The following is a 24,190-nucleotide window of genomic DNA, read 5'->3' as shown; positions in this document are numbered from 1 at the left end:
CTGTGTCTCCATCAGTTAAAGACCTGAGCCAAAGACAGTCTACCCAGACCGTTCTGGCTTGATAAATAATTACTAACACCTGACACAAGTTCTTTTCCACGTGAACGGTAAAGAGGGTCATGATACCTTGGCCCATTTAAGGGAAAGGTGACCTGCCTAAACTAAAATCCTTCAGGTAGATGGCAGTAAAGTAGTCCCGAAAATGAATAAAGCGTAGCATCTGGCTAGATACCAAAAAGAACTGAATTAACCATAAATCTTGAGTTTAGGACCTGTCATAGACAGGCGGTTACACTTTTTTCCTTAGACAGGCACTTTCATACAGGGATTTCAAACCTTTTTCCAAAAATTGAATTGAGAAGGGGCTCCTGGGTGGCTCAGTCAGTTAAGCGTCTGCCTTCCAGTCATGATCCTGGGGTCCTGGGGTCCATCCCTGCATGGGCTCCCTGCTCAGCAGGGAGTTTGCTTCTCCCTCTGTCTTTCCCCACTGCTTGTGTTCTCTCTCAAATAAATAAATAAAATCTTTAAAAAAAAATTGAATTGAGGAGGTCAACCTGCACAATTTTACTCCTGAACTACCAGGACTTACCAAGTGACTGGAAACAAAGCCCCGGGGCGTGATAATAGTAATTATCATTTTTTATTAAGTATTGATACCACATTGTTTATAAAACCTTCTTCCTTGTGTAATCTAATTTGACCTTCCCACCAACTTCCTAAATCAGACTAGACAAGCATAACTTAACTTAGTTTTACAAATAAGGGGAGTGAGGGGCGCCTGGGTGGCTCAGTCGGTTTAGTGTCTGCCTTCAGCTCAGGTCATGATCTCAGGGTCCTGGGATAGAGCCCTGCTCAGCCCGGAGCCTGCTTCTCCCTCTCCCTCTGCCTGCCTGCAGCTCCCACTGCTTGTGCTCTCTCTCTCTCTCTCTCTCTCTCTGTGTCAAATAAATAAATAAATAAAATCCTAAAAAAAAAAAAAAGGAGACTGAGGCTCACAGAAACTGTTACTTACTGAAAGACCTTCCCTCTTTCCTCCCACATTGGGATTCTGCTATATGGTGCCACCTCCTGAATTAGAAAAGAGTACACACCTACACACCCGCACTCCCACACTCAAGGTGGAATCAGCCCAAATGGTCTGAAGAACAGAATGCTTATGGAATTCAGTTGCCTCATACCCCCAATGCACTACTGTACAGTGCAGTCTTGGATCATGCATCTAGTCAGTAGTAGAATAAAACTAGAACGTGGTGATGTCATAACCCATATTCCTCTGAAATATAGCTAGGCATGAACACATGTTAAGAACTATTTGCGGGGGGCTGCACCTGGGTGGCTTAGTGGGTTGAGCGTCTGCCTTTGGCTCAGGTCATGATCCTAGGGTCCTGGGATCGAGCCCTGAGTCCAGCTCCCTGCTCAGCAGGACCCTGCTCCTACCTCTCCCTCTGCCCCTCTGCTCATGCTCTCTCTGGCAAATAAATAAATAAATAAATAAATAAATAAATAAATAAATAAAATAAAATCTTAAAAAAAAAACAGTTTGGGGCTCCCTTGAAAATAAGAAGTTTGAAGGTTGCAAAGCAGTTTAAGTATTTTTTTAAGATTTTATTTATTTGACAGAGAGACAGCCAGCGAGAGAGGGAACACAAGCAGGGGGAGTGGGAGAGGAAGAAGCAGGCTCCCAGAGGAGCAGGGAGCCCAATGCAGGGCTCGATCCCAGGACCCTGGGATCACGCCCTGAGCCGAAGGCAGACGCTCAACAACTGAGCCACCCAGGCGCCCCAGCAGTTAAGGTATTTTGTTTGCAAACTCACAAATTTGCTTAGAGGTTGAATTTAAGTGTTTCCCACTGCAAACCACAAAAAAAAAAAAAATTAAACTGTCTTCCTAAGAAAGAGGAAGGAGCTTTTCTAGGACCATACCAAGTGGCAGAGCATTAAAGAGAATATGGCAGACATTATAAAATGTAAACCTCCTCCATGTATCTTTTTACTTATATTTATCTTCATAATTAGCAAACTCCTCCTCCAATGCAACTGAAAAATAGAAGAAATTGACCCAGTATAGAGCATGGTCATCATTATCCTAAGAGCTTTGGTTTCTGTGGTTAGCCATTAAAATTTAGGAAGACTTACTGCCCATCTAGTCAAGCATAATCCTCAGTTTCAGATAGATTACAGCACATCAATAAAATAGAATGCTATGCTGCCAATAAAAATGAAGCCATAGCTCTATATTATCATGGTATGACAGATTAGAAAAGAACCTTACAAAATGGCATTATAATAATATTGTAAAAAGTGTATATATACACAGAAAAAAGTGGAAGGATAAAACTAAAATGTGAAAATGGTTACCTTCGGATGGTGGGATTATAGAAGATTTTTACTTTATTATGTTTTGTTTTTGCAATGAGCATACTGTACTTTTTTTGGGGGAAAAAGACATTTTGAAAAAAAGTTCTATAAGACAATGCAGTTTTACAGATCCAAATGCTAAAGGAGATCTTTGTTTTTATTTATTTATTTTAAAGTTTATTTAGTTTATTAGTAAAACTCTACACCCAACGTGGGGCTGGAACTCACGACCCTGAGATCCAGAGTCACATGCTCTTCTGACTGAGCCAGCCAGAAACCCCAGATTTTTGTTTTTATACAGCAACATCCTGAAAGAATTAACAAAACTTATAGGAAGAAAAAATGGCTGGGAGAAAAGATAATTTTTTATAGTTTTGTTTATTACTGATAACTCATATGTCCAATTTAACAAATAATAACAACGAAAAACCAAAAACAAAACTAAAGAGGCATCAGCCAGGAGTCAAACCATTTGCATGCCAGTCCTGACTGGGTTACTAACTTCATGCTCTAAGCAAGGTGCTTCACATCTCTGGGCCTGTTACTTCAGCTGTCCAATGTGTATTTATGAGTAGCCTTGTTCCAAAATGGATTCAAAGTGGCTTATTATCCCGAGGGATCAAATGTGTGAAAGCACTTTGAAAAATATCAAGGATCATTGGAATGTAAGGATAAATACTTTTTGTGCCACCAAACAATTCAGCTAGACCATTTATTGATTGTCCACTACAAGTAACAGTAGTGCATTGTATCTTAAAATTCACAAAAGTGTTTTTATATACATTGATTCATTTGCTTCTCACCCATCATGAGCTTGTAAACCATAGAGGCATCATACCATAGCAGTTAAAAGTGTTGGTTTCTGGTGCTAGACTGCTGGGGTTTGTTGTTGTTGTTTTAAGATTTTATTTATTTATTTATCTGAGAGAGAGAGAGAGAACATGAGCAGGGGGAGCAGCAGAGGGAGAGGGAGAAGCAGACTCCACACCGAGCAGGGAGCCTGACGCAGGGCTCTATCCTAAGACCCCAGGACCATGACCCTAGCTGAAGGCAGACGCCCAACCAGCTGAGCCACCCAGGTGTCCCAACTGCCTGGGTTTAAAATGCTGCTCTTCCTCTCTTTATTGTGTGACCTGTAGCAAGTTACTTAACATCTCTGAGGATTTCTGAACCTCAGTGTACCCATCTATAAAATGGCATTAATAATAGTAGTCACATTGGCGTCTTAAAGCTGGTGTCATTATCAAATGAGCCTATACACTTAAAGTACTTAGAACAGTGGAGGCATATAGTAAGGGCTCAATAAATATGAGGTCTTTTTAGCATAAATCTCATCTAAACTTCAGTGTAGATCTCAGGGAAGAAGCGTGGCAGGGACGCTCTGCCTGCTTGGTGTACGTCCTGCCTATGTAAGAGCTCACTGCAAAACAAATGCCGAATGCCATTTTCGTTTTTTTTTTTTTTAGAAGTGAAAATCTTCAGATTTCCTTTGGTTAGCAAAAACAAGTACTAATGTAGGTCATTCATAAAGGTGAAGGGGTCTAATGTGACCTTTTGAAAAGTGGGGGGTAACTGTATATATCTTTTAGTCCATATAGCAAACATTTAATAAATGTACTGCCTCAGTCTTTCCACTACACCACCCTGCCCTGGGTGCACAGAATATGTAATAGACATTTCAAAAGCAACTGTTGTACCTTCCTTAATCTCATTATGGAAAACTGGATTTTAAAAAAATCCTCAAACACAAAAATATCAGTGATATTATCACTCAGCAGATAAATCCTACTCCTAAAAGAGGCAGAAAAATGAGAGGTCACTGGGTGCCAGAGCAGTGAAAGAGGTATTTTGGAAGACATGGCATGTCAGCTGGAATCTGTGGTAACGGGGCCAGGGTGGGGTGACCTTCTTTTTTGGGCTTAGATGCAGTGGGGTTCTTAAATGACTCAGTATCAACAGCTGAAGGCATATGATCTTTACAGCAGATAGGGAAAGCTCTCCCTGCAGAAATGTGGTGAGCGTCTTTCACAAGGAACCCTTCCTACATCTTCACGTGCCAGAGACCTCAGCTGAGAAAGGAGAGTGAAGGAGATACAACCCTGTAGGAAATACAGTGACAGTGACATGAGTCAAAGAGGCAGCTCCACTTGTTTGAGTCACCCAAATCTATAAATAAGCCTGAAAGTCAGAGAGAAATAAGTCCCTTTGTTGTTTATGTAATGTGTTCACAAAAAGCATTTTACAATTCTCTTAAGCATGGTCCCTACTCACAGTTTATCCTGGTTTGAGAAAAGGGTTTAGGAATTAATCTTTCAGTTGTGACAAAAGAGCTAGAAATGATGTAAAAATTGAAACTCTAAGGGCCAACTCCATATGCTCTTTGACCTCCTACCAAGGCCATTAGGAAATCTACTATATGTTCCTTCAAAGCCCATAGGATACGAGACTCAGCCAAGCTCCTTCTTAGCTTTAGAGATTTTTTTAAAGAGGCAGTCCAGAGTGCCACTCAAGATGCTTTATGTCACAGTATTTTCTTTTTTGTAGAGTACTTATGCTTGGCTTGTAAATGATTCTATATTATGTTGGCACTTTTGGAGTGAAAACTCTCACCAGATATGAGACTGCAACAAATTGTAACCTCAACTTGAGGAAATAGTGCCATTCTCTAGTTTAGGGAAGACAAAACTGTGACCACCAGAGAGGGCTGCACTATCCAGAAATACAGCAGGGCTTCTGACTCATTTCCTACTCAAGTAATTTTAGTTCCTTAATATGGGCACCATCATTTGCCTAGAAGAGTCCATGGTAAATTGGTTTTGTTTTCCTTTAAGTGCATAGCTCTACCCTTACTCCTCTAAAATCAGACAGATCTACAATTTGCTTTAAAATTAGCTTGGGAAGGGGCACCTGGATGGCTCAGCCAGTTGAGCATCTGACTCTTTTTTTTTTTCTTCCGTGAGCATCTTTTTTTTTTTTCCTTCCGTGAGCATCTGACTCTTTTTTTTTTTTCCTTCTGTGAGCATCTGACTCTTGATCTCAGCTCAAGTCTTGCTCTCATGATCTTGGGTTTGATCTCACGGTTGTGGGTTCAAGCCCCTGGGTTAGGCTCCATGCTGGGTGTGGAGCCTACTTTAAATAAAATGAAATAAAAATAAAATAAAATTAGCCTGGGAAGTCCAAGAAGTGTTGGAACATATACAGTAACTGATGCAGCAATTTCCTTGTACCCAGTTGAGGAAACACCAAAATCCTCCACCAAACTGCTTACACATTCTAGAGGATGAGCTAGGACTCAAACAGGTGCCAGAGTGAGGCGCTATACTCCATAGGAGAGGCAGCCAGCTTGCTGTGCAAGTAGGTCCCTGGCTTTAGATTTGGAAGATCCTCCCTCTGACCCCATATTCTTTGAATAAACATGCTTTTTATGAGGAGGGGGAAATCCTTCAGTGAAACATTCAAGAATAAACTGGTTTTTTTAAAGAGAGAACTTGGTTTACAGTTACCACTTTGTCACCTGCAAAAGGGGCAATACAAACTCTCCTAGACACGTAAATTAGGATTCTGAATAAAGATTTTGCATAACCAATAGTTGCATCTAAAAATTAATTTGGGGGGCTCGCCTGGATGGCTCAGTCGGTTGAGCGACCGACTCTTGATTTCAGCTCAGGTCATGACCTCAGAGTCGTGAGATGGAGCCCTGCATGGGTCAGACTCCTCTTCGGCAGGGAGTCTGCTTGTCCCTCTCCCTCTGGTCCTCCCTACCTTCCCCCCGCCCCCGGCTTGCTCGCTCTCTCTCACTCTCTCTCTAATAAATAAATAAATAAATAAATAAATAAATAAATAAATAAATAAATAAATAAATAAAATTTTAAGGGATTTTTTAAAAAGATTTTATTTGTTTATTTGACAGAGAGAGAGAGCACAAGTAGGGGGAGCAGCAGGCAGAGGGAGAGGGAGAAGCAGTCTCCCCGGGAGCCCGACGTGGGGCTCGACGCGGGGCTCAATCCCAGGACCCCGGGATCATGACCTGAGCTGAAGGCAGACGCTTAACTATTGAGCCACCCAGGTGCCCCAATAAATAATATTTTTTTAAAAATTAATTTGGGGGTGCCTAGGTGGCTCAGTCAGTTGAGTGTGCGACTCTTGGTTTTGGCTCAGGTCACGATCTCATGCGTCGTCGGATTGAGCCCAAATTGGGTTCCGAGCTCAGCAAGTGATCTGCTTCTTCCTCTCCTTCTGCCCCTCTCTCCGCTCATGCTCTCTCCTTCTCTCTCAAATGAATAAATAAATCTTTAATGAAATAAAATAAAATAAAAATTAATTTGGGGTGCCTGGGTGGCTCAGTCAGTTAAGCATCTGCTTTCAGCTCAGTCATGATCGCGGAGTACTGGGATCGAGCCCCATACTGGGCTCCCTGCTCAGTGGGGAGTCTGCTTCTCCCTCTTTCTCTGCCCTTACCACTGTGCTCTCTCTCTCTCTCTAATTTAAATAAATAAATAAATAAATAAATAAATAAATAAATAAATAAATACAAATTAATTTGGGAGCACCTGGGTCCACTGACTTCGGCTCAGGTCATGATCTCAGGGTCTTGGGATCAAGCCCTGTGCCGGGCTCCCTGCTCAGTGGGGAATCTGCTTCTCCTCCTCCCCCTCCCTCTGCCCCTCCACCCCCCACTCATACGCTGACATGCTGTCTCTCTCAAAAAAGTAAATAAAATCTTTCAAAAAATTAATCTGGCATGTTGCTGTGAACCCAAAACTGCTCTAAAACATAAAGGCTATTAAAAAGAAAAACAGAGGTGCCTGTGTGGTTCAGTTGGTTAAGCATCCAACACTTGATCTCAGCTCAAAGTGAGTTGGAGCCCCCCACTGGGCATGGAGCCTGCTAAAAACAAAAAGAAAAACAGTTGTACAAGAAACAATCTGACCATCTTGTTTTCTCAGCCTCTCCTTTATCCAATCTCATAGAGTCACTAATATTTAGCCCACTGTAACTTAGCAAATAATAGAAACTGAAAAGGAAACTAATATTTATTGAGCAGCTATTAAGTGCTAAGGAGCTTTACATACATTATTTCCTTTAATTCTCATTATTGTCTCCATTTTATAGGTGAGAAAAAGGAGGCTCACAACTAGTAAGCAGAACACAGACGTACAGGATTCCACTGATTTCTGACAGCACCTCTCATTCACTCTGTGTTTGCACATTCTTTCTTTAAAATACTCATTTTTTAAAAGATTTTATTTATTTATTTATTTATTTAAGAGAGAGCGGGCAGGAGCAGAGGGAGAGGGACAAGCCGACTCCATGCTGAGCGCAGAGCCCAACACGGGGCTTGATCCCACAACCCTGAGATCAGGACCCTGAGATCACGGCCTGAGCCGAAACCAAAAGTCAGATGCTTAACTGATTGAGCCACCCAGGCGCCCCCAAAGTACTCATTTTTAAAAAGACACATATTCCTCTAGTTTCTTTGTTCTCTCATGCACATCTGACAGAGGTATCATTTACCAAAAGTCATATAGCTAGTAAGTGGGTAGGGTTTAAATACATACCATTGTGTCTCCCTGGAAGAAGTGATAATCATGAGAGAAATAAGGATCCAGGAGAAATCAAGAGTTTATTGGCTATAATTAATAAAATTCTTTAGGTCAGGAATCTTCATCTAAAATTTATAGAATTTTAAGAGACATGAATAACTATATGTGTATACACAGACAAGCAGACACACACACACACACACATATACACACACATTATTACAGAGAACCATAGACTTTAAGAGATGGAAGAGATTGTAAATGAGAAAACTTCAGACCCACACATCGGGAGCCATATTAAAATTTGTGCAGAAGAGCCCTGATTCCCGGACAATTAATTGCCCAATCAAAGACCAAGGAATTATGTGTTTTCTTCAGCATTTCAAGTCTCCCAATAGGATCTTCAAAATCAACATCCTCAGAACCATAGGGGTCAATGGATAGGTTTGCTTGAGGTTTTACATTGGGAAAATCAGGCAGCATAAAGTTATCAAAACCAACCTTGGATCTTGATTCTGGCTTTGGAGAAGTTGGATGGTTGAGTCCTGGACCTGTTCATTTTAATAAATATAATTAAAAGTCAGAATAATACAGTCTTCCAGAAAGAAGTCCCAGACTTAGAGACAGTGGGCTATTATTACTTTTGAGAGGGCAGCATATAATCTGGCTGGAGAACTAGACAACTCCCCTGGCGTGCAAACGGTCATAGCAGTGACATTTTGTTGGCCCTTGCTTCAAGGGTAATCTGGACTTTTTTAAAAAGGCACACTTTTTCAAAATATGTGCCATGATGATCCAGTGTGGTAGTGGTTTTAAAACCTTTTTTTGTGTGTTAAGATCTCTTGGAGATCTACATCCACTTTGAAAACTGTTAGCTACTATAAAGGAACCCAGTATACTCCTAGTGAATCACTAATAACCTTCTCTCACCTATGGAGGAATAGTCTCTTTGTTTTAAGTAGGCCCCATGCCCAGCATGGAGCCTAATGTGGGGCTTGAACTCACAACCCTGAGATCAAGACCTGAGCTGAGATCGAGGGTGAGATGCTTAACTGACTGAGCCACCCAGGCATCCTGAGGAATAGTTTTTTAACAACTGAAAAACTTCAACAGATATTAAGCAATTCCAGTTTCTACCAGCATTCTCTATACTTACTAGGAACCAGTGAAGGAAGCCAATCATTCTTCTTATAGGAGTCACTCTGAAAGAAAAAAGATCACTGGGATGTGACTGGTTTGAGTTCCAAACACCTAATTTTTCATAGTAAGCCTTCAATAAGTATTTCATATAATTAACTTAAGTTAACTTAATCACAGTCAAGCTTTCTTCTTGTGAAGGGGATTTTTTTTATGCCTTCTGGAAATTAGCTTTAGGAGTGACTATGATTTTTGCTTCTTCTGTCACCTGTGGTCTCACATAAGAATTGGAAAATCTTTTATCTTTAATCCTGGAGATGCTAGTTGTGAAGGATGATTCAGTTTAATAAAGTCAGAGGACCCTTTCTCCAACAAATAAGTGGCAAGGAGAAAAGGACAAGCAGAAGAAGGAAGTGTTAGGATGAAAAGATTTAAAAGACACATCAGCAAATACAATGTGTAGATCTTTTTGGATCTTGATTTCAACAAAGTAACTGTAAAAATGCATTTTTGAGACAATTAGCAAAATATAATGTAGATTGAGTATTATATAATATTAAGGAATTATTTTTCATTGGATCGGACATCATAATGGCATTGTTTTATACTACAAAAACAAAGGGTATGTGTTAGAAATATATACTGAAGTATTTACAGGTGAAATTATGTGATGTCTGAGACTCGCTTTAAATTCCTTCTTCCCCACCAAAAAAAGTGTTGGGAAGAGAGAGAGAAAGGAAATAAAAGAAGCAGAATGTTGACAACTGTTAAAATTGGTGGGTACGTGGAAGTTCATTATATATTAATCTAATTTCCTATATGCTTCAAGTTTCCATAATGAAGTTTTCTTTTTCATTTGTACTTTATTTCTTTAAGTTTTTACTTTAATTCCAGTTAGTTAACATACAGTGTAACATTAGTTTCAGGTGTACAATATAGTGACTCAGCACTTCCAAACATCACCAGTGCTTGTCACAGCAAGTGCCCTCCTTCATCCCCATCAACTGTTCCCCCCCAACCACCACCCCTTTGGTAACCACCAGTGTGTTCTCTAGAGTTAAGACTTTTTCTTGGTTTGTCTCTCTCTCTCTTCTTTTTTCTTTCTGCTTGTTTTTTCTTAAATTCCACATATGAGTGAAATCATATGGTATTTGTCTTTCTCTGAATAACTTATAGCACCATTATTTCCAATGGCCAAGATATGGAAGCAGCCCAGGTGTCCGTCAACTGATGAATGGTTAAAGAAGATGTGGTGTGTACATACACAATGGAATATCATTCAGCTGTACAAGGAATGAAATCCTGCCATTTGCAGTGACATGGATGGAGCTGGAGATTATAACTCGTTTTTATTTTAAACCAGAGGACTTGCATTCCAAGGCTGGAAGGTGAGCAATACACAAGGTGTGGTTCAAACAAATCATTTCAACGAGGAAAATCAGAGTTAAATTATGTCTGAAATAGAAAATCTTTGAAAAAGAGTTTCATGGGGTCAGAAACGCCTAGCAAAGTGAAAAGAATTAAACAGTTTCTCTTTACTTCATCCTGAAGAAACAGAGAAGAAAGAAAATTAATGTCTATGGCCCTTTAGCTTCTATTTATTTGACTTTTCTAAATTTATATACAAAGTTTTGAGATTTTTATACTATTTTCAACGAAAGAGTAAATTTTTTTCACTACATATAAATTAAATATTGAAACATGAGTTTAAGTCATGGTACATTAAAGACTTTCAGATTTGTCCAGCTCATAAAAATGTTCCTTGCAGTCCATATTGTGGTACTGTCAAGAGGTTGATAAAAGACTATAGGCCTATGTCTTATGAGTTCAGCATAAAAACACATCAAATGTCAGCTAAATGACTGTAAATATGCCCCCTGGCCTTAAAAAAACTTCACAAAGATTACTGTACTGTTCAAAAAGCCCATGTAGAAATACACTCTACCACTACCGGTAGTAGCACGCCAGATTCCGTTTCCCTTTCTGTACTGAACTGTCTTTCAGGAGGAAGGCATGAGAAACAAGGGGCTGGGGATCTTATAGGAAAGAGCCCTGGTGCAGATATTGGCACTAGTTTCCCTGAGTGGATCATCAGTTCCTGCTAAAGTTCCACCTGTTCTGCCAAGGGCACCTTTCTTAACATCCTCAGCAAATCCCCTACTGACCAGGTCTGTTGGGGGCTTCAGCCTGAGGCAAGAGGGTACGAATCACATTGGGGGTCTCAGTTCAATACACATTTGTTTATTGCATACCTACTACCTGCCAGACATTCTTGGAAGCATGGGGGAAGAAATGGTGAGCAAAGAGACATGGTTCCTGCCCTCATGCAGCTTAGACTCTAGTGTAAGTCAATGACACTTACAGCAAACTTCAAGCCTCTGGTCCACAAGCTGCTTCTTTGTCTCTCTTTCAATGACTGTGTTTTGACTGCCTATGAGGTCAGACCCTGTGGTACATCAACGATTAAGAGCTACATGTAAATATGCATAGATAGATCTACAGGAAAGTTTATCAAACTTTCGCAGTGGTAAACTCTGGATTTTCGTTTGACAGAATCTATTGACCACTTAATATAAAGTCGGCACAGTGCTAGGGATGCTACGGTGAACAAAACAGACAAAAGTCCCTGTCCACATACAACTGATATTCCAGGGGAAGAAACAGATAATAAATAAGATCACTAAGTGAACTGTACAGTATGTTAGCGATAAGAGCAATAGACAAAAACATAAAGCAGAGAAGAGGGAAGAGGTTGACATTGCAGAGAAGGTAGCTGGGAAGGGACTCGGAGAAGAGAACATGTAAGCGCAGACCTGAAGGAAGTGAGGGAGGGATGGGACAGATAGCTAGAGAACACAGAGTACCGGAAGTACAAAGGTCCTGAGGTGGGAACTAGCCTATGTGTTTGAAGAAGCACGAGGAGGCCAGTGTGGCTGAGGCAGAGTAAATAAGAGGGGAGGGTACAGAGAATGAGGCCAGAGAGAAGAGGTGAGAGTGCCTGTGGGCGGCCTCCTTGGTCAGAGGAAAGCTGCTGCCTGTTATTCTAAGTGAAATAAAAAGTTAATGGAAGGGGGCCTCTGGGTGGCTCAGTGGGTTAAGCGTCTGATTTCAGCTCAGGTCATGATCTCAGGGTCCGGGGATTGAGCCCCACCCCAAGTCCCACTCAGCAGGGAGTCTGCTTCTTCTCCCTCTGTCCCCCCTCCAGCTCGTGCACACTTTCAAAAATAAATAAATAAATAAATAAATAATTTTTTTTTTTTTTTTACAAAAAGCCGGTGGAAGGCTTTAAAAGCAGAGGAGTGACATGAGCTGACTTGGGTACTAGCCAGGTCTCTGACTGCTGTATCGAACATCAGTTAATGGGGAAGAGGAGTCAAAGCAGGAAAACCAGTGAAGAGGCTATTGCCGTCGTCCAGGCAAGAGATGATTGTAGATTAGATCAGTGTGCTGTCAGTGGAGGTGGTGGGAAGTGGTAGGATTCTGGATATATTTAGAAGGTAGAGTGGTTGCTCAACAGATTTGCTGAAGATTGGTTGGGGGCTAGGCATGGAGAGAAGGAAGAGATCAGGATTTTGCCCTAGCATAGATTTGCTGTGAACTGTAGGATGAGTAGGTCCTTGAAAGGTGTAGGAGCACTTTTGGACACGTTAAGTTTGAGATGCCTCTGAAACATCCAGGTGAAGATGACAAGAAGGTGGTGGATATATCAGCCTGGAGTTCCCATCAGCCGAGAGGTCTTAGCTAGTGATGTACACATGCAAGTCCTCACCGTAAAGATAGGGCTGAAAACCATGAGGTAGGAAGAAATCATCTAAAGAAGAAAGAAAAAAAGAGACTGAGCCCTTGGGTACATCTCTAGTGGCATTTCATGTGGCTTTTTCTTCTTCAAAGTCCCTTTCTGTATTGTCTAAATTTTTACAAAGTGCCTTTTCTCAACAAACCATAAAACTCTTTGGAAGAGAAAAAAAACGAGAGTAAAAGAGTCCCTATCAGGAAACCGTCAGGAGCAAAGCATCAGAGAAATGTGTCCTTTAACCACAATACAACATGGTAGCTGCCACCTCAGCAATTCAAAGGCATTAGGGGGATATCCCTCTTGCCCTAAAACACTATATGACGACATTTTGGAAGATTAAACCACTCAGTGATGATGACAAAAAGCAAAACTTCATTACACTGGCTATGTGCCAGGCATTGCATTTAACTTACTTATTTATATTAGCTCATTTAATCACCTCAACGAACTTCTGAGACTTGGTAATAATTATTAACTATTATTAACCCCTTCTTAAAGTTCAGAGGACTGAGTCTTTGAAAGGGTAAGTCACTTGCCTGAGGTCTCACGGTTAGTACATGGTGAATCTAGGATCTGAATATAGGCCATCTCACTGTTCAACTCATACTCTTTTTTTTTAACGATTTTATTTATTTATTCGACAGAGATAGAGACAGCCAGCAAGAGAGGGAACACAAGCAGGGGGAGTGGGAGAGGAAGAAGCAGGCTCATAGCGGAAGAGCCTGATGTGGGGCTCGATCCCACATCGCCGGGATCACACCCTGAGCTGAAGGCAGACGCCTAACCGCTGTGCCACCCAGGCGCCCCTCAACTCATACTCTTAACCATCACCAAAAGAGAGTGCCTTACACCTTAGGATCGTGCAGCCTTTATTCCAAGAGCTCTTTATTAAAACGCAAATTATCTCTGGGATAAAACTGAGATCTTAAGAACTAAAAATGTTTAACACACTTCTTTGTGTGTGTGTGTGTGTTTTGTTTTTTATTTGTTTTTTAAACACACTTTTAACACTTTATTTTTTTATTTTTAAGATTTTATTTATTTATTTGACAGAGAGAGAGAGACAGCCAGGGACAGAGGGAACACAAGCAGGGGGAGTGGGAGAGGAAGAAGCAGGCTCCCAGTGGAGGAGCCTGATGCGGGGCTCGATTCCCAAAGCCAAGGCAGATGCTTAACGACTGAGCCACCCAGGCGCCCCTAAGTATAACACTTTAGATATCTTCATCTTTGTTTTCTACTCTGTTGTTACCAGTTTAGAAGGGTCATGTGACAGCCAGAAGTCAATCTCTGTTAGGAAAAGTATGTGGGCAGAGAAAAGGTGCAAATGTCACCTGCTTTACAATCCTGCCAGAGTTACTCCAGAAGCCGCATTCCTAAGCAGAAAAAAATCTGGTGCACAATAAAAATCTCAGCTTTAAGTCAAGCCTCCCTTCTTGAAAGTACTCACCATAATGGTTGCTTTGGATTTACATGGCATGTTATAGTTCTTGGCAATTTCTATCAGGTACTGTTCTACTAGAACCTGGTGTAGAGTTGTCACGTTTAATTTACACATTAGCTGCAAGATACAGAACATAACAGATTTGGTCACACACATATCTGCAAACACAGAAACAGAAAGAGTTTAATTTATATCATATGGCAGCCCTCACCTGGGATGAAACCAACTAAAATAAGAGGAAGAAAATAAACATAAGAAAAAATACTTTGAATCGAGAATTCTGATTTTATAAGTATATGAATTATGTCAGAGGTGATGTTCAACACACTCAACAACCAGTACAGCAAGGCATCATCCAATCAGAATGGACACCCTGAATGCTGAGCGTGTCCACCAGCACGAAACAACACTGCAGCTAGATCTCTGTATCTCAGCTGAACTTCAGTCCTCAATCATATGTGTGTGGTCATGATGTAAGATGTTCAAAAGTTGAAGCTTCTAAATTTATTAACTTCCTTCATATTACTAGGCCAGTTTCATTTAGGAAAATGTTTGCTTTCTTCCTAAAGAAACCATCTCAGCTTGCTTGAGGCTAGTTTTTGATAAGCATCTGATTTCCCCAGTCCAGAATCTTTAGCCAAGTTGCTCTGCCTCCAATGCAAAACTTCTTTCTTTCTTTTTTTTTTTTTTTTCTTTTTTTTATGTGACAGAGAGATAGCCAGCGAGAGAGGGAACACAGCAGGGGAGTGGGAGAGGAAGAAAGAAGCAGGATCCCAGCAGAGGAGCCCGATATGGGACTCTATCCCGGAACGCCGGGATCACGCCCTGAGCCGAAGGCAGACGCTTAACGACTGTGCTGCCCAGGTGCCCCGCAAAACTTATTTCTAAACACCTTTCAGTCTGCACAAAATTATGTGCTCTGAGTTTGTTCATATTTGCTTTTCCTGGACTTCTTGGCTTAGAAAAATGTGTGTCTCCGGAAGGGTACTACCTGAGAGCTGATGGTTCCAATCTCGTTGGTTCGACACAGTTGGCCATATTCTTGGCTGTACTTTGCACATTGCTGATTAGATACCTGGAGCAAACCGAAAGAAAGAAAGAAAGAAAGAAAGAAAGAAAGAAAGAAAGAAAGAAAGAAAGAAAGAAAGAAAGAAAGAAAGAAAGAAAGAAAGGAAGGAAGGAAGGAAGGAAGGAAGGAAGGAAGGAAGGAAGGAAGGAAGAAAGGAAGGAAGAAAGGAAGAAAGGAAGAAAAAGAAAGAAAGAAAGAAGAAAGAAAGAAAGAAAGAAAGAGGGGAGGGAGGGAGGAAGGAAGGAAGAAAGAAAGAAAGAAAGAAAGAAAGAAAGAAAGAAAGAAGAAGGGGAGGGAGGGAGGAAGGAAGGAAGGAAGGAAGGAAGGAAAAAAAGAAAGGCAAAATTTATCAAGTTACGGCAAATTTGCTTGAGATGAAGAATCACGAAAAGAGCAGAAGTCACTTTCATCTTACCTCATTGGAATTATATTCTTTTAGCATCAAAACAACAGCAATAGCAACAGAACAAGCGCTTTGCTTTGTTTTTAAATATCTGATAAACGTTAAACTTAAAAACTCTAATTCTAAACACCTTATAAATTACGACGCTTTTCTCCACACAAAAGAAATCCAATTTCAGATTTTGCTTTATTTTTGTTTAGGTAAGGTTTATTTGTTTCTATCATTGCCATTAAAAGAAAACTATTTTTTCACTTAAAGACTAGCAGGAGAAAATACTTTTATGGTTGTCCTTGAAGAGAAGAAAGGATTCCTCGAACTAATACCACAATTCCAAACAAGTAGTGCTAGTGATACCCTCACCTACAGTCGTGGCACAGGCACTGAAAACTCTTAGACTTACTATTTTCAACTCACATACCCCCTGATCGGAGGCAAGGAGCTGCCCAGATTAGTGTAGATACAGGTTCAGCCAGACCAGAATCCAGCTCCCTAAGAAAAGCCAAAGGTTTTATGTTTCTCCCCCTGCCCCCTACCCCTTGCCCCTGCTTCAAAGGTAGCCCATAGGGGTGCCTGGTTGGCTCAGTTGGTTAAGCGGCTGCCTTTGGCTCAGGTCATGATCCCAGGATCCTGGGATCAGCTCGCATAGGTTCCTTGCTCAGCGGGGAGCCTGCATCTCCTCTGCCTGCCACTCCCCCTGCTTGTGCGCACGCTCTGACAAATAAATAAAATCTTTAAAAATAAATGAATAAATAAAAGGTAGCCCATGGACAATGTTCAAAATATAATGTCAACTAATTGTTCTTAACTGAAATTAGAATATATATGTACATATAGGTATATGTAACTATATATATACACACATATGTGTTACATATGTGTTTATACAACATAGATAAATACAGAAACACATATATAGGGGCGCCTGGGTGGCTCAGTTGGTTAAGTGTCTGCTCTTGGCCCAGGTCATGATTCTGGGGTCCTGGCATCGAGCCCCAAATCAGGCTCCTTGCTCAGCTGGGGAGCCTGCTTCTCTCTCTCCTCCCAGCTTGTGCTCTCTGTCGCTATCTCTGTCTCTCTCTCTCTCAAATAAATAAATAAAATCTTTTTTTAAAAAAAAGAACTACATATATAGACTGAAAGAAATATACCAATATTCTTAGCTCCAGACTTGGTGATTACGGATTCTTTTTTTGCCTGTATTTCCCCACTTTTCTACAAGCTCAAGGGGAAAAAAGACAACCATACGGTTCTAAAAATGGCTTTTTGGACTGACCTAGTCTCTTCGAAGAGCACACTTCTTCCTATAAAAATTAGAGACAAAGTCCTTTGGCACAGTCCCAACAAGCTGAAGCCCACCCTCTCCCTCACTAGGGGCAGGGATGCTCTCTCACCCCTTTGAGCCTAAGAAATGGTGCAAGTTCCATAGGTCTTACTTTGTGGCCTGGATCAAGCTAAGCTGAGCCAGCAGCAGATCACAACACAGCTCCAGAATCTCCATGGCCTCCACAAGGTAGTCTTCTTGGATAATGTGCTCCACTCGGATCTGAGCTCATTCATCTTTCCCAGCAGCCAGATGGGCAGCAATCTCTTTCCTTGCTTTCTGGGCCTGCTCGGCTGCAGCATGAAGCACGTGTATAGAGAAATGCATGTACAAAGTGGTGTTCGTTGAATGAAAAAGGCAGGTTATACGATAGGGTGAAACAATGTTTTTATAAAAACAATAAAAAACATACACCATATATGTATATATAAAGTTATCAGTGTTTTGCACTAGGTCAGTGGTTCTCAAAGTACCATCTCCAGATCAGCAACACCAGCATCACCTGGGAACCTGTTGGAAATGCAGATTCTGGGGGCCCACCCTAGAAATACTGAATCAGAAACTCTGGAAATGACCCCAGCAATCTGTGTTTGAACAAGGCCTCCAATCCTGACACCTGTTTGAAGGCTAAGGACTACTGCTCTAGGGGGTGCTTTGACGAGTGGTCTTTGTTTTATCCTTTCAGCTTGCCTTGCTTTTCTAATGTATCCCATAGTGAACATGTATTGTTTTTGTAATAAAAATATGATTTAAAGATTTTATTTATTTATTTGAGAGAGAGAGCACAAGAGGAGGTAGGGGCAAAGGGACAAGCAGGTTCCCCACTAAGTGCAGAGTCCCAAATGGGGCTCAATCCCAGCACCCTGAGATCATGACTTGAGCCGAAATCAGATGCTTAACTGACTGAGCCACCCAAGCACCCCCATAATAAAAAGATTATTTTAAAAAGGAGAATGCATGAAGTGCTTTGCATTTAAAAAACTATCCTTGGGGACGCCTGGCTGGTTCAGTCGGTAGATCATGCAACTTCTGATCGCAGGGTTGTGGGTACAAGCCCTGTGTTAGGGGTAGAGATTACTTAAAAATAAAATCTTAAAAAAACAAAATAAAAAATAAGAAACTGTTTTCATATATACAGTTCCATTTGATCGCTGTAACACTTGCATGACAGTCATGCTGTTATTTGCAATTTACAGCTGAGAAAATTGAGATACTGAGAGGTTAAATGGCTTGCCCCTGGTCATATGATTAGAAGTGACTGAATTAGAACAAGGCCAAATCTTCAGACTGCAAGTTCCTATGCTTTTTCACCATAGTATGCCAATAAAATGAACAAGTAGAGTCATGCTGGGGAGGCAACAAATGTAACCTGTCCCAGGCCAATCCACTGAGATAAGTCTTACCACCCTGTTTTATCAACTGATGACAGCCTGGGGAAAGAGGCATTTCACAAGTAAGGAAAACCTGAGCCTCCAAACTATGTAAGCCATCTGTTCACTGAGTTATGCTCACCTTCTAATCATGAACAGAGTTACTCTGTCATTGCAAGCAAATCTTGACATGAGACTACTTTTGAATCTGAAATAAACATAAAGCTCAGGGCTTGAAAGGTTGCTTAGCCAAGTCCAAAGTAGGAAAATGTTCTCTGTTCTAGACGTCACAGGGAAAAGAAATTATAGTAGAAATGGACTGGTTTCAGATAAATACTGAACTGTTGTTACACCACTACTGATATTGGCAAACACTTATTGTGTGCCCAGGTTATAGTTTGTGTTACAAATAGAACCCTGGAGGGATAGAAAGTCAAGATTACTGTCTCCCTTTAAGAGGAATAAATTTAGGTAAGACAGGGCTCATTTGCTTTCCTTACCTCAGATCACTCCGGCGCTCCAAGTTTATATTTCATTTGTAAAAAGAGGATATAATTTATCTGGATAATTACATGTGTCACTGAATTGCCAGGATCGAACAAAAGGACACATGGGCATACAGTTTAAAATTCAGAAGTTCTTTGTACACCACCAATGTCATCATCATGGTTCATGGTAACAACGGTGGATACCATTGGGTTTGCCTAAATTTTATTTGTTTAAGGTATTTTTCTTAGGCCCCTATTTTCTAAAGAATGCCCAAAACTCAGTTTGGAAGTTTAAGTAACAGCTGCCTCTCCACCGAAAAGATCACAGTAATTCAATAGTAAATAGTGGTATTTATGGGGCACTCAGAAAACTGCATGCACATGCAATACTTATTTTACTTGAACCCTCCTCATAATCAGAGATCATCAATTTTTCAGTTTTTTGAGGGGTTAACAATGGCTCATGTGACCCACTGAAATGAGGAAAGAGGAAAAGGCAACAGAAAATAGGTTGGATTTAAAGAGAGAAGACCGCTTGTCAGCTACTATCCCAGCTCATGGGTATAACACTACTTGAGCTATAACCTGATAGAAGAAATAGCTTTTTTTTTTCTTTTTGATGTTTTCGAAAAAATGCAAGGAAGCCCTTCCAGAAAAAATTGCCCTGCAGCTCAAACTTAATAGCTACTGCACATTTGAAAAAGCTTGACTAGATAAAGCTTTCTGATTTGGTGAAGAAGAGTCCAGTAATCTGGACATTGTTTTACATTTTAAATCTTTGGAAACTTTTTATCATCGTAGATTCACGCACAGTTTGTGAGAAGTAATACAGAGCGATCCAGGGTACCCTTTACTTAGTTTCATGCAGGGATCACATCTTGCAAAACGAAAATAGTCATACCGATACCATCAAGATACAGAACAGTCTCTGCAAACTTTTAAGTGATTTGATCACTATAATCATCATTCCCACAAGTCAGGCACATTCCTTTGAATTCCAAAATTGCTAAGTAACGTCTTAGGAGATCTATAGGGTATGAGAGGCAGCTTGCTGTGCTTTCTGGAGGGTTTACTCACTTTTCCTTTTTTCCAGGAGTTTTAGACAATTGACAACCAGCTGCAGGCTGACCGGAAGGCGATCAGCTTGGAAGGCAGAGATGAACATGATTTCACCACAAGGCACGGCAGCTCGCAAATCACCTTGCTGAGCCAGTTTTGCAGAGTTATCAATGTCATGGGGGCATTAATTTTTCCACATCTACTTAATTCATTCGCTGGGCCCCTGTAAGGAATTCCTGGCTGCTCAGCAATGGCTTGAATGTACTTCCTTCGCTGTGGCTCAATTCCCCAGAAAGGACTCTTACAATTCAAATAAGGGTTAGGTTTCCTTCAGTTTATTCCAGTCGTCAGTATTCTGGCCGCAACTTTTCAGAGTTCTGCAGGCAGTTTCTGATAAAAATGAAAGCCTCCCCTCTCCAAAGGATGTATTAGTCACTTATGGAGAAATTCCAAGACCTCCTTGTAAATAAAATATTGATGAATTTGAAAGGGAAATCCCCATTGGAACCTGGAGAGGGCACATAACATTAAGAGCACGTGGAAATAAGGAACAGAATTGTTCAGAGAAGTAGATAAAACAGAAGCTTGAAAACTGCACATTTCTACATTTGGACATCTAGAAAAGCTTTTGAAAATAATATAATACCAGGCACCAACACATTTCTTGGGAAAGCTAGATCTGCCAAGTATTTCTAGAATTTCAACCTATACTTGAGATTAATTGTTGTTTCTGCCATTGGCATTAAAAGATAAAGTTTTTCCCTACAATCACACCTTTACGTGCTGAGCAATACAATAAAAAAGACAGGACAGTAATGAAAAAAAAAACACCTATTTCTCTTGTTATGACACATGTGGTTTCCCAAATTACCAGCACTTCTCCGTGGTTTGATCCCTTAACATCAAAAAAGAGTTGGGAAGGTGTCTGAATGTCCACTGCCTGTACAACAGGTCTAGAAAAATCACCAATGAGGAACTAGGGCAACACAGAGAGCTGGTTTGAAACTCATGCCTGCTTAGGGAGAAGAACCAGCTCAGCAGGGTTTTGTGGTCATTGTTGTTTTCCTCTCAACAGAAGAGGTCAAACTCTCCCATCACACAAATTCAATCTACACACATCAGAGGAATTCAGTGGGAATCCAAGAAAAGAGAAGAGGTAGACAAAACAGATCGAAGTATAACTTTCCAGTTCCTAAACTCTCAAATACCTTTAAAAAAATCTTTTATGGGGCAGGGAAAAAATTTTTTTAATGAAAGAAATCTCCTTTCACTTCATCAGTTCTTAAAACTCCTTGGAAATTAAACAAACAAACTTGGTGAAAGAAAACGAAAGACTTTCAGATGAGAGAGATTGAAAACAGGTAACAAACAGGCAAAACCAGGTTAGTGTAGAAAGGAGGAAATGGGAGCAAAAAAATTAGCAAGGAAAGTCTCCCAGTTTGAGATATCTTTGTGAAATTTCCTTCAATAACTATTTATTGAGCTAGTTACACTGAATAAGACCCTGGGTTTACTTACTATAAGTAACTTACATTGGGAATTATCCAGATTGCAGAGAAAAATACAGATTTTTGGAGAAATGAGGTAACTTTTAGTAATTTTAGTGTCTTAAGTCTAAAAACTATGCCAGTTTACTTACTACTAATACTCCTATCAAACTGTCACTATGGAGCTTCCTACCGTCAATATGTACAATCAAAGAAATGAAGATTGCTTGGAGTAGAGTTCTAGAAGAGAATACAGCAGAGATATGATCCACTCTTTTGGGACTGCTGCACCAAACCAGGAAATCACCTGTGTCTCGCCATTCAGAACATCCTGGTTTTTTTTTTTGTTTTTACATCAGACACGCCTTTGCACTATGTAATCATGTTAATGGCTGGTAGCCAAAAAAATTTTTTTGCTTGCATCTACCTGTGTCTGCTCTCTCAGTTTTGTCTGAAATACCAGCTCCCTGAGGGCGTATCTTAATCTAGGAGGAAATGGCTATCCTTGAATACACCTGGATAACCCAGCCTCTCTATCTTGACAGATTTTTAAAATATTGGTTTGAATTTATTGATATGGAAAAATTGGCAAAGACAGCAGTATGTATATCATTTTAATTTAAAAAAAGAGTATAGGGGTGCCTGGGTGGCTCAGTCGGTTAAGCGTCTACCTTCAGCTCAGGTCATGATTCCAGGGTCCTGGGATTGAGTCCTTCATCAGGCTCCCTGCTGAGTGGGGACCCTGCTTCTTCGTCTCCTGCTTCCCCTGCTTGTGCTCTCTCTGTCAAATAAATAAATAAAATCTTTAGAAACAAATAACTAAATAGTATTGGCTTATTTGTCTATCATGGCAGTTATTTTTTTAATCTTGGTAGTTTTAATGCCAATTTAGTGAGCTAAGCAATGAATTAGAAGCCAGAATATCAGTTAGTGCCAAAATGGAATCACTGAGTGACCACAGGACTTCCTTCTTGGCCAAACTGAGAGAGAAGATGACTGTCATGAATAATACTAATATCCTCGAAGCACAGCCCTCTGTTGATTCAGATGGCTACAGATCCGTAGCTTCACCATTTCACTCACTGGTGCAAGGTGTGTGTGTGTGTGTGTGTGTGTGTGTGTGTGTGTGTGGCAGCATTCAATGATTTTGACGATCCTTTGTGCCCATCCAGGTGAGAAAATACAAAAATTGAGGTCTACTGATTCCCTAGAAAGAATCTTAGAGACCGTATACTTTACATGTATTTTAACTTACTTATCTTAATATTTCTAAGATAATATTTTCATAAGAAATCCAAACAATAAGTCTCTTTTGTATCTTTTGGTCACCACCCAATGCCACTTTCCTCTCCCGAGATAACCAATGTTAACTAATTGTTACATAGCCTTCCATTCCTTTTCTGTACAGATACATAAATATGTCTTTATATCTGTTACGTAGGTCTTTTCACATTAAATACATGGTATCACACTGTACATGTTTACTTATATTTTCACATAAAATGTTTATAGAGAGCTCTTTTATTTACACTGTACTCCCACGCCTTCATCTCATTTAAGCTCCTCATTTTGCAGAAGTAGAAACCTAAGTCTAAAGTAGTAAAATGATTTTCCTAAGGTTAGATAGCTACAGAGTTGGGACCAGAGCCCAGCCAGTATTTTCAAAATCAAATACAAATCAATCGTTATTTAGAGAACAGAGTTTGCAGAAATCGAAAGGGGAAAAAATCATTCGGATCCAATCTCTCTAATAGTTAGACTTACTTTTTTCTCAGTTTAGTTCATTTCTGTCTGCATGCAGAACTCCCTTTTTTTTTTTTAAAGACTTTATTTATTTATTTGACAGAGAGAGAGAGACAGCCAGTGAGAGAGGGAACACAAGCAAGGGGAGTGGGAGAGGAAGAAGCAGGCTCCCAGCAGAGGAGCCTGATGTGGGGCTCGATCCCAGAATGCCAGGATCACGCCTTGAGCTGAAGGCAGACGCTTAACGACTGAGCCACCCAAGTGCCCCCAGAACTCCTTTTTTACATGGTTGTAATCAAACCACAAATTGGACTGGTGTTCACTTTTTCACTTATCGTTAAACAGATGTTCATGTTACTATGAAGTTGACTAGTTAATTGTCAATGAATGGTGACCTAATATTTGATCGAGTAGTCAAGCCCTCTCCCCACTAAACTAAGCAGCTTCTCACTGTACTAAACCCCTTCTTCTCATCCCTGAAGTTTCCACTACTTGCTTCACCTTCCCCTAGATCCTGGACCCCTTCCATTCTCAGCCCGGTCAAAGCCATCTCTCAGCTCAAGGAGCTCCCCCATCTCCACCCTGGCTCTCCAGGGGTATCTTCTTTCTCTCCTGGACCGGGGTCGCCTCGGGCTTCCCCGAGGTTCCCAAAAGGAGGCTTCACCTGTCAGGCTCCGGAAGTCCAGGAAATGAGGGTCACTGCTGGCCACGCCCCAGGGCCCTGTTTGAGAGCCCCCAGAATTTACTGGAGTAGAGAGGTTGCAGGGGTCATGGTGGGGTCAGGGCGAGAGCGCCGGACCAACCTTCTTCACGTGACCCTGTATCCCCCGGGGAGGAGTTCGTTTTCCCACCACAGGGGGCGCTGGGGCCGAGGGCCGAGGGGTTATGGGCTGCCTCCCTCCCTTTCCGGGTACTCCTGGGCGTCGCTCTTGGGCCTGGGCGGTGACGCCATCTGCCCGCGACGGGGGCGGAACGC

The 24,190-nt window shown here is 40.9% G+C and overlaps 1 long non-coding RNA gene across 5 annotated transcripts; it reads right to left on the bottom strand.

Annotated features, from left to right (window-relative positions):
• Positions 1-6,234: 6,234 nt before the first annotated feature.
• Positions 6,235-24,135, bottom strand: LOC123800538 (uncharacterized). 5 transcript variants are annotated; one of them, XR_015728056.1, is made up of 8 exons: positions 23,879-24,135; positions 22,143-22,252; positions 20,003-20,492; positions 17,180-17,360; positions 15,266-15,349; positions 14,281-14,391; positions 9,057-9,102; positions 6,235-8,451 (listed from the first exon to the last, which is right to left on the bottom strand). It is a non-coding gene; the product is annotated as an uncharacterized LOC123800538 (long non-coding RNA). The 5 variants fall into 5 exon arrangements; XR_015728055.1 differs by having other exon boundaries at positions 17,180-20,492; XR_015728057.1 differs by lacking the exon at positions 20,003-20,492.
• Positions 24,136-24,190: the final 55 nt, after the last annotated feature.

Source organism: Ursus americanus, chromosome 21 (genome assembly GCF_024610735.1).
Source record: "Ursus americanus isolate L20-20 chromosome 21, mUrsAme1.1.p, whole genome shotgun sequence".
Classification (NCBI taxonomy): Eukaryota; Metazoa; Chordata; class Mammalia; order Carnivora; family Ursidae; genus Ursus; species Ursus americanus.
The sequence above is the reverse complement of the archived record's forward strand: the minus strand, read 5'-3'. Positions and strand labels throughout refer to the sequence as shown.